Raw genomic sequence first — 7,470 nt, forward strand, 5'->3', positions numbered from 1 at the left:
ATGTTTGCAGTAAAGATTTTCTAATTATGTGACGTGAACATTCTTTGTTAGCCTTTAGTTTATCATACCAGACATACGCATGCCACCCAAATTTCTTGTTGAATACTTCCAGTTTCAATAATTCTTCATTATTTAGCTTTAGCCATTCAGAAATCCACTTTAGGCTCCATGCTTCATAGTACAATTGCAAGTCTAGTAATCCCATTCCTCCTTTCAGTTTCCTCTCCACTAATGCTAAATGTCTTATTTTTGGCTTTTTGCTGTTCCATATGAATTTTGAGACATCTTCTTGCCATATTTTAAAGATTTTTGGTTGTGATAGTATAGGAATATTTTTTTAAAATTCACAATTTTGGGCATGGTACTCATAGATATTGCAGATATTCTCCCCAGAAGAGACAATTGAACTTTAGACCAATTGTGAAAGTCTTTCTTAATTTATTTCCAAATTTGTTTGTAATTATTCTCATACTGATCCATATTTCTTTTTGTAAGCCAGATTCCTAGGTATTTTACTTTCTTTTCATTTTTCAAGCCAGATGTGTCAAATATTTGTCTTTCTTCACTCTTTGTTACATTCATTATGATAATTTTTGTTTTTTCGTTATTCATTTTAAATCTAGATAATTTTCTAAATTACTCTAGAACTCTCTCAGCAACTCATTTTTTCCTTCTGTAGGGTTTTCAAGAAAAATCATGAGGTCATCCGCATATGCTTTAAGTTTATACGAATGTCCTTTAATTCATGGACCATTAATAAATGAGTTATTCCTGATTCCATTATTTAGTATCTTCATTACAGTGATGAATAATAACAGGGATAAATGACATACTTGTCTCGTACCCTTGTTGATATTGATTATTTTAGATTTCTCACTGTTAACTATTATTTGTGCTTTTTTAATGTTATAGGTTGCGCGTATACCTTGTATATATATATTTTCCCAGATCCATCTTTTCCAATACTGCAATCATAAATTTCTAGTCCACTAAATCAAAGGCTTTCTCTGCTATCATTGCTAATTTCTTCCCAAGATTTTTTTCATAATATTCTAATATATGTATTGATGTTCTTATATTGTTTCTAATTTGTCTGTTTGGGAGAAAGCCATTTTGATCCTGATGAATTATTATTTTAAGTATTTCTTTTAATCTCTCTGCTAATCTCTTTGCAAAAATTTTGTAGTGTAAATTATGTAATGAGACTGGACAGTAATTCTTTGGGACTTTGCAATTTTCCCCTTCCTTCAGAATTAAGCATACATCAGTGCTACTCCCTGTCTCTGATATTTTCCCCATGAGTGCTTCATTCAAAATCTCATGTAGAAGTGGAATTAATTCATCTTGCAACTCTTTATAAAAAGATGTCATTGGACCATCTGGACCTGGGGCTTTCCCCTTCTTAAGATTTCAAATTGCCTGCTTAATTTCTACTGTTGTAATTTGTGCATTTAATTTTTTTGTGTGTGTCTCAGTTACTTTGGGAATTTGTTTATTTAAGTATTTCTCAATCTTTTCCACTTTATCTCCCTTCAATTTCTGCAAATAGTTCTCTGTAAAAACCGTGGAATACTTTTTTATTGTTTCTTTGCCTGAGAAGGTCTTATCCCCTTTCCATTTCTGAAGTCATTTTTTTTTCCATTTTACATTTCTTACCTAACCATTTTACTCGTTTGCATGTTTGAAGAATTTTTGACAACAATATTTGAGTTTCAGTTCTACTTCTCTGGTAATTTCTGCAACTAGTTGTTTCTGTAAGATTTCTATTTCTCTTTTAACACGGAGAAATGTAAGGTACTACACATAGGGTGGAAAAATGAAAAGCACAGATATAGGATGGAGGACACCTGGCTGAATGAAACTACACATGAAAGGGATCTAGGAGTCCAAGTAGACCATAAGTTGAACATGAGTCAACAATGCGATGCGGCAGCTAACAAGGCCAATGCGATTTTAGGCTGCATCAATAGAAGTATAGTGTCTAGATCAAGGGAAGTCTTAGTGCCACTATATTCTGCTCTGGTCAGGCCCCACCTGGAATATTGTGTCCAGTTCTGGGCGCCACAATTTAAAAAGGACATTGAGAAACTGGAGCGTGTCCAAAGGAGAGTAACTAAAATGGTGAAAGGTCTGGAAACCATGCCCTACGAGGAACAACTTAGGGAGCTGGGGATGTTTAGCCTGAAGAAGAGAAGGTTAAGAGGTGATATGATAGCCCTGTTTAAATATTTGAAGGGATGTCATATTGAGGAGGGAGCAAGCTTGTTTTCTGCTGCTCCAGAGACTAGGACCCAGAACAATGGATGCAAGCTACATGAAAAGAGATTCCACTTCAACATTAGGAGGAACTTCCTGACAGTAAGGGCTGTTCGACAGTGGAACAAACTCCCCCGGAGTGTAGTAGAGTCTCCTTCCCTGGAGGTCTTTAAGCAGAGGTTAGATGGCCATCTGTCGGGGATGCTTTGATTGTGATTTCCTGCATGGCAGGGGGTTGGACTGGATGGCCCTTGTGGTCTCTTCCAACTCTATGATTCTTTGATTCTATGATTCTATGAATTATCAGTTTTGTACTTTCTTCTTGGGTTTCCTTTAAAGTCTTTCCTCTCTTTTGTATTTCTTCCATTATCTTTTGATTCTTTTCTTTTTGTTTCCTTTTGATTTCAGCATCTTGCTTTAAAAAATAACCTCTCATTAATGCCTTTAGAGCATGCCAAAGTATTTGGGAAGAGACCTCTGATTTCCTATTTTCTTTTAAGTAATGAGAAAGTGTTTCTATGTTTGTAACCAGGAATCATACCTCAATAAGTATTCTTTCAATCTCCACATACAGTTTTTCCTCTGTTTATGCAGTGGGGGTAATACTGGGTGATGATCAGAGAGGATCCTTGGTAGAACTTCCATTTCCTTAATTTTAAAGCTCAGTGTTTTAGATAAAGCAAAAATGTCGGTTCTTCAGTTGGAATCATGAACATCTAAGTAAAAAGTATGCCCTTGAGTCTTGTACCTGAATCTCCATGTGTCCACTAGTTCTAAGTCTTGCATCACTGTAAAACATGATTCTGGCAATTTCCCTTGAGATTTCACAATCTTCTTTTTGGAAGCTCCATCTAACTTGGGTTCAAAAACTCTGTTCCAGTCACCCACTATTAATATCTCATCACCATCATGTTTCAGAATTACTTGATGTTGTAGTTTATAAAATTTAGCATTATTTGTTGGTGGTGCATATATATCTACAACTAATAGGTTTTTTCTTCAAGTTTAACTTCTGCTGCTACATACGTTCCATCTTAATTAAGGAAATTCCTTTAGCTTGAAGATTGCTATTGATATAAAGAGCAACTCCTTTCTTCTTCTTTTCCTGCAGTTGCTGTGAAACATTGTCCAAATGTTGGATTTCATAGCTATTCATTTTCCTTTGATTTCATTCTCGTCTCAGTTAAGCAAATTATATCTAATTTCTTTTTCTCTAATAGATGAAAGATTTTACTTGTCTTAAATTATGAATTTAAGCCTTTTAGATTCCAAGCTGGTATCTTGAATTCCATTGTCAAAAGATAATTAAATAAGTTCTGAATTATCTTGTATTACCTCTCCTTCTTCCTACCCCACTTCTCTTTCTATTTCTGATATTGCCTCTAAAAGGAGCAGGGGGTAGATGCTGATGGGAGAGCTCCATCCCTCTTTGCCCTCCCTGCCAATACAAGAGAGCCAAAGGACTATTTGCATAGTTCCTCCACAGCTAGAGACCTTTAAATATTTAAATACACATCATATTTGGGAGTGGGGTAAAGAAAGTGGAAATTAAATACCTGTATCAAATGGCCAATTTCAGTCTGAACAAATTACAGTGGACCCTTGGTATCTGCTTCGGTTTGGTTCCAGGACTCCCTCTAGATACCAAAATCCATAGATGCTCAAGTCCCATTATATGCAGTGTATAGTATAATGAAATGATGCTCCTTATAAAAAGAGGCAAAATCAAGGTTTGCTTTTGGAATGTATATTATTTTTGAATATTTTCAAGCAATGGTTGGTTGAATCTATGGCAGGGCTGGCTCGTCCATGCCAGGTAGGTCACTGCCTAGGGGCACAACCTGTAGGGGGCGCCAGAGGGGCGGCAAGGGAGCCAGGAAGCGAGAGAGAGAGAGAGGACCTTATCACACTGAGCTTAATGGAGCTAAGATCAGGGGTGATTGCGGGTCGAATGATTCGAATTGACGTTATAACGTGACTGTTTTATCACACCTGGTTGCTGTCCCGTCGCCCTTCCGAACTGAGGGGGAATCGAATCCAAGTAAATCACATGATGCGGATTCAGGCAAAGTGGAGTGAGTGCAAATTGTATTTCCACACTGGTGCATACTATGGGGGATTCAACGATTCGAATTGGGACCCTTGCACATGCTCAGTGGGGCCCTGAAGGCATCCTGAACCTTTGCACTTCCGGGGTGAAGAAGGGAGCCTGGCTCCACTTTCATGGGAATGACAGCTATTTCCCCTCCACTTTCACGGGAATGATAGCTATTTCCCCTCCACATCTATATCTATCCTCTTGTCATTCCCCTCATCTATTTCAGCAACATACAGTGGTGCCTCGGGATACGAAATGACCGCGTTACGAAATTTCCGGGATACGAAAAAGTTGGATTGGAAAAAACTGTTCCGGGTTACGAAATATTTTTCGGGTTACGAAATTAATTTCGGCGCGAAATTCAAATGCTATAGGCTTCCAGCGCTAACGGAAAGCCTTTTCGGGTTGCGAAATGTATCGGGTTACGAACGGCGCCGCGGAACGAATTAATTTCGTAACCCGAGGCACCACTGTATATCTATATCTATCCTCTTGTCACATCATCCCCTGCATCCTCCTAGACCCCAATCTGCTCCTTCCTTCACCCTGACATCTAACCCATCATTCCCTGACTGCTCCTGCATCCCCATCTGGCCCCCTCTGCCACCTAACCCATCATCCCCTGGCCCCAGCGACCTATCCCATCACCCCCTGACTGCCTCTGCCTCCTGATCCTGGCCCCAGTGACCTATCCCATCACTCCCTGACTGCCTCTGCCTCCCGATCCTGGCCCCGGCAACCTATCCCATCACCCCCTGACTGATGTGTATGTATATATGTGAGTGTGTGTGTGTGCATGAGAGAGAGAGAGAGAGAGGCAGGGAGGGAGGGAGAGAGCGCTGGCTGGCCAGGCTCCTCTGGAGAAGTTGCAATGGGGAAGGAGAGGGAAGCAGAGAGAGAGTTCCAATGGAGCCCTGGTTGCCCTGAAAGCAAAAAGGGCCACCGGAAACAAATGGGACAAATTGCAGCAGGGCATCACGGGAGATTTGCAACCCGGGTGTCTTGGGATGGTGTTCCACAACACCAGCAGATTGGAATTCCACACCAGACCAATCTGCAGTGAGTTCGAACTGACCATCAATGCGAATCCCGTGAATCCACTTATTTAGCGCACTCGCCAAAATAAGGAGCCAGCTGGATTCAGTTCGGAAGCCCCGCAGAACCGCCACAGAAGGGGGCCCCATTGAAAGCAACCAGGTGTGAAAATACATGAACGTAATGAGGTGCACATCACTTAATTCGAACTCACCCTAGTTCTGAGCTCTAAAACCCCAGTGTGATAAGGTCCATAGAGAGAGAGTGGCCAGAGTTCAGAGGATGAGGCCAGTGGAGCTGCCAGCCTGTGAGTGAGTAGCAGGGAGAGAGAGCTACTTGCTGTGGCGCTGCTGGGCCCCAACCCTAGTATTTTTATCAAGCTCTGTTTGCAAAAGGGAAGCGGGGAAGAGGTTTGCTGTGCTCTGCAACTCCTGGGCTGCATCTACACTAGAGAAGTAACCTGGTTGGTTTGACACCTCTTTAACTCTTTCTGGCTCAAGACTATGGAATTCTGGGGGTTGGAGTTTGTTGTGGGGTCCATCCCTCTTTCTTTCCTCCTGTCCCTCCCTCCCTCCCTCCCTCCCTCTTCCTTCCTTCTTTCCTACCTACCCCCTTTATCTTCTTTCCTTCCTCCTTCCTTGCCTCCCTCCTTCCTTCCTTCCTTCCTTCCTTCCTTCCTTCCTTCCTTCCTTCCTTCTTTCCTTCCTTCCTTCCTCTCTCCCTCTTTTTCTTGCCAAGAGAGAGACTTCACTCCTCTGAAGCTGAGAGAGTGTGTGCCCAGTGGGTTTCCATGGCCGAGCTGAGATTTGAACCCAGAGTCATAGTCCACAGCTTTCAAAGCTTGGTCTTCTTCCCAGATGTCTTCATCGCAAAGGAAGTCACGACAAAATGGAAGACATTCAAGAAAAAGGGAAGACAGGACTCAAGAAAAGCTCAACACACTCCTAGAAATGTTAATGCATGCTTCTTAGTCATGCTCAAAATGGAGGATGTTTTAGAATACCTCCTGGACAGAAGGTTGGAATGGAGGACATGTCCTGGAAGAGGAGGAGGTCTGCCCTGAGGCAAACCTACCATGGGGTTTTCTTGGCAATATGAGTTCAGAGAAGCTTTGCCATGGTCTTCCTCTGAGGCTGAGAGAGTGTGGCTTGCCCACTCTTGGTGGTTGTTAATACTATGTGTCTTTTCTTTCTCACCCTGGAGCCATTCCCATCCTTTTTTAATGGGCTGCATCTACACTGCAGAACTAATGCAATTTGACACCACTTTAACTTCTGTGGCTCCATTCTATGGAATCCTGGGATTTGGATTTTTTGAGGAGAATTCACCTTCTCAATCAGAGAGCAGTGGAGCAACAACAAACTACAAATCCCAGGGCTCCATAGCATGGGACCCACAAGATGACCAGATATCCTCTTTTTCCAGGGTATATTTTATATTTCAGCCTTCTGTCCAGGAGGAATTCCAAAAATGTCCTCCCTTTTGAGCATCACTGAGAAGCATGAATTTATATTTATATGAGGGGTTTCAGCTTTTACTTGGTCATGTCCTTCATTTTACTTGAAGGTCCTACATTTTGCAGTGTCTTGTCCTCCTTTGCGGTTAGTACAGCTGGTCACCATGGGAGCCAAAGGCAGCTAAAGTGGTGTCAAACTGCAGCCCTGGTCCTTTCACCTGGTGACCCTCCTGGTTTTCTTTGCTTTCTTGTGACACCCTTTTCTGCCCCTTGGGTGAAGATTTTTAGTTTTTAGGGGTCATAGATGGACCACCACTACCCCACAAATTCATGGGGATGGGATCCAGATTTTTCCACATCATTAGAATGAATAATGCTTCCAGTTTGCAAAAGGAATATGTATGCATTAGTCTGCATTCCAATTATAACAGCAATAAAAAAAGTCTTTAACCTGTAAAAACCTAATTGGCTTTTTGACTAATTCTCAATACTGTGAGGAGAGATTGGAACCTAAGTTTTATGTCATATTTAGCTTTAACAAATGAAACAGCAGAGATCAAAGGGTGAAAATAATTATGAGGGGTGACAGGTGCCAAAATATTTCTCGCCTAGGGTGGCAAAATAC

This window comes from Sceloporus occidentalis, unplaced genomic scaffold, assembly GCF_023333645.1.
Source record: "Sceloporus occidentalis isolate IW3139 unplaced genomic scaffold, rSceOcc1.0.p SCAF_1, whole genome shotgun sequence".
NCBI lineage: Eukaryota > Metazoa > Chordata > Lepidosauria > Squamata > Phrynosomatidae > Sceloporus > Sceloporus occidentalis.